Here is a 3,664-nt window from a genome sequence, read left to right on the forward strand (position 1 = left end):
GGAAACTCCAGGGGAGGAATTTTTATCCAAGTGCTCCTGCCCCAGTCACCGATGGAGGAGGAGAGAGGAAAGAGGAAAGGGGAAAGAGGAAAGAGGAAAGAGGAAAAAAGAAAGAGGAAAGAGGAAAGAGGAAAGGGGAAAGAGGAAAGAGGAAAGAGGAAAGGGGAAAGAGGAAAGAGGAAAGAGGAAAGAGGAAAGAAGAAAGGGGAAAGGGGAAAGAGGAAAGAGGAAAGAGGAAAGAGGAAAGAGGAAAGAGGAAAGAGGAAAGAAGAAAGGGGAAAGGGGAAAGAGGAAAGAGGAAAGAGGAAAGAGGAAAGAGGAAAGAGGAAAAAAGAAAGAGGAAAGAGGAAAGGGGAAAGAGGAAAGGGGAAAGAGGAAAGAGGAAAGAGGAAAGAGGAAAGGGGAAAGAGGAAAGAGGAAAGGGGAAAGGGGAAAGGGGAAAGGGGAAAGAGGAAAGAGGAGCGGGGCCGGGGGTGCCCAAAGCGAGGTTTATCCGGGGTTTTATCCATTGATTTTTCTATGATGAAATGAAGGTTTTGTGCTGGAATGGACACGATTATTTCCCGAGCTGGGATGGGACAGCGGTGACAGGGGATGGCAGGACCCGCCCGGTGCTGGGGATGTCCCCAAGGGAGCCCCAAAGTCACCAGGACCCACCGGGCAGAGCAGAGGCCCCTCTCCAAGGCCGCCTTCACATCAAGGTCAAAAAACTCTTTTATTGACGGCTGGAAATAGAGAGAATTGTTAGAGCTTGAAAGAACTCTAGAAAAAAGAAGAGAATAATAATAATAGTAGTAATAATAATAATAATAATAATAATAGCAATAATAGTAATAATAATAGTAATGATAATAATAATAATAATAGTAGTAATAATAATAATGGTAATAGTAATAATGATCATAATAAATTAAAAAGGGGGGAAATGAAGGTGGGAAAAAAAAAATAAAGGTAGGAAAAAAAAGAGTTTTAGCTGCGGCACGCCTGGATAATAATAAATTTTAAAATGGGGGAAATGAATGTGGGAAAAAAAAATAAAGGTAGGAATAAAAGGAGTTTTTAGCTGGACAGCTCCAAAGCTTTTTTTTTTTTTTTTTCCTCTACAGAATTCCAGAAGAGCGAAAACAAAACTTTCCCCATTCCCGGCCTCCTCTAAACTCCATCCTGGACCCTCGGAGGGGCAGCACCTCCATCCCTTGGGCTGGATTTATTCATCCAGAGCTCATCCCCTTCCCAATGGCTGGAAAAAAATTCCCAAAAATCTCCAGGACCCGCAGAAATCCGGGAACAGGGACATTGGCACCGATTCTCTCCAGGAAAAGCCTAATAGGGCTATTTCTGGACTAGTGGCTCTTAACAAATCTATAGCACCTGAAGTGTTCAGCACTCAATTAGTGACAAGGTTTCAAAGCCCGGTGAGGAATAAACACAGTCCTCGGGAGATAAATGGGAATTACAGCGGGAGGGGCCCTCCCTGGGGGTTTTAACCGAATGGGATTAAGAGGAAAAGGGTTTTTTTGGTGTTTTTTTTTTGGTGGTTTTTTTTTTTTTTTTTTTTTTTTTTGTGTTTTTTTTTTTGTTTGTTTGGTTGGTTGGTTTTTTTTGGTGGGTTTTTTTGGGGGTTTTTTTGGTTTTTTGGGTTTTTTTTTGTTTTGTTTTGTTTTTTTTTTTAAAGGTAGCATCTCTCTGTCTAAACAGTCCGAGGTGTCGAAAGCTCAGAGGGAGAGAGGATGTGCCCTCTGGAGTTAATTGCGGGGTTGGGTTTGGGGGTGTTTTTGTGTTTTTTTTTTTTGTTTTTTTTTTTTTTTTTTTTTTTTTAATTGGTTTTTTTGTTTGTTGGTTTTTTGGTGTTTTTTTGTTTGTTTGTTTTGGTTTGGTTTGGTTTGGTTTGGTTTGGTTTGGGTTTTTTTTTGGGGGGGGTTTGTTTGTTGGTTTGTTTTTTGGTGTGGTTTTTTTTTGTTGTTGGTTTTTTGGAGGGATTTTTTTGGGGTTTTGGGGTTTTTTTTGTTTTGTTTTGGCTTTTTGTTTGTTTGTTTGTTTTGGGTTTTCTGGGTTTTGTTTGTTTGCTTGTTTGTTTTAGTTTTGGGGGGGAGTTTTTTGGGGTTTTTTTTCTCTCTTTGGTTGGTTTCAGCAAGAAAAGTTTTTGGTGTCTTTAAAAAAAAAAAAATAGAAAGCACACCAAATAAATAAATAAATAAATAAATTACACTAAAGCCAGCGCTAATGACATTTTGCAATCCCGGAGAGAAACAAGGAGAAACTCCCGTCTGCAGAGGCCGGGGCGGGATCAGTCCCGAGGGGACACCGAGAGCAACCTGCAAACAGCGGGAACACAGCGGGGAACAGAACGGGACGGCCCCACTTTCCCCTGACAGCCGGAAAAATAACAGCGGGTTTTTCTACCTATGTCCCCCACCTAAATCCCTGAGAGCCGGGTCTGCAGGAAGTGTTTTAAGGGCGCTCCTTGGGGTCCTTACTCCTTTATTTTATTTTATTTTATTTTATTTTATTTTTACTTATTTTTATTTTATTTTTTACTTATTTTTATTTTATTTATTTAATTTATTTATTTTATTTTATTTTATTTTATTTCATTTTTACTTCATTTTTATTTCATTTTTATTTTTTTAATTTTAATTTAATTTAAATTTAATTTAATTTTTATTATTTTATTTTATTTATTTTATTTATTATTTTATTTATTTTAATATTTTATTTTATTTATTTTTATTTTAGATTTTATTTTATTTTATTTATTTTTATTTTAGACTTTATTTTATTTTATTTATTATTTTATTTATTTTAATATTTTATTTTATTTTATTATTTTATTATTTTATTTTTATTATTGTATTGTATTGTATTGTATTGTATTGTATTGTATTGTATTGTATTTATCTTATTTTAACGCCATCAAACCCGAGTCTGCAATAGTTAAAAGCGATGCTGGAGAGTTGGGGGTCCCCAGCCGGGCTGGGCAGGACCCTGCGGGCTGTGCCAGTGTCCGGACCTGGGGACAACTGTCCCCTTTGTCCCTTCCCTGGACAGGGGAGCCTGGAGAGCCCCGGGAAGGGACACAGGGCTGGGAAAGGGGGCAGGAATCGGTGCCGGGCCCCGACCCGGAAAGCCCGTGCGCTGCTGTGTGTCAGTAACCATCCATCCATCAGCCGGACACAGAGCAGAGCCGGCCTCTCTTGGCCCAGTGTTTGCTTTTTCACCAATTATTGCGGCCCTGCAGCTCTTTTTGTTGATACAGTAGTTCTAAAAAGTGCTAATGTTCATTTATCAGGAGGCCGAGGCCGGGACTCCCACTAGTTGTGATTCTTCCAAAAATATAAACACGGAGAGAAGAGCCGAGGCTAAAGCCCCCATTTGTTTCTAAACCGCGGTATTAAAAGTGATGCATTGTTGAAGATAAAGCGGAGATAACGCTGTCTGTCTCCAATGAATGTCTCCCCGACGCATTAATGACATTCCAAATGATAGCTCGGGCTTATCGTTCAATTAATCACTTCCACCCTCTGCAGCCGGGCCCACATCGATGGGCAGCCGCCGTGTGAGCGGGGGGATGGAGGGAATCCTCAATTAATCCCGGATTTTCGCCTCCTGCCCCGCCGGGATGAGCCCTGGGCCCGGGGAAACCTCCCGGGGCAGGAATTGCCCT

Source organism: Zosterops lateralis (assembly GCF_965231275.1).
Source record: "Zosterops lateralis genome assembly, chromosome: 14".
NCBI lineage: Eukaryota > Metazoa > Chordata > Aves > Passeriformes > Zosteropidae > Zosterops > Zosterops lateralis.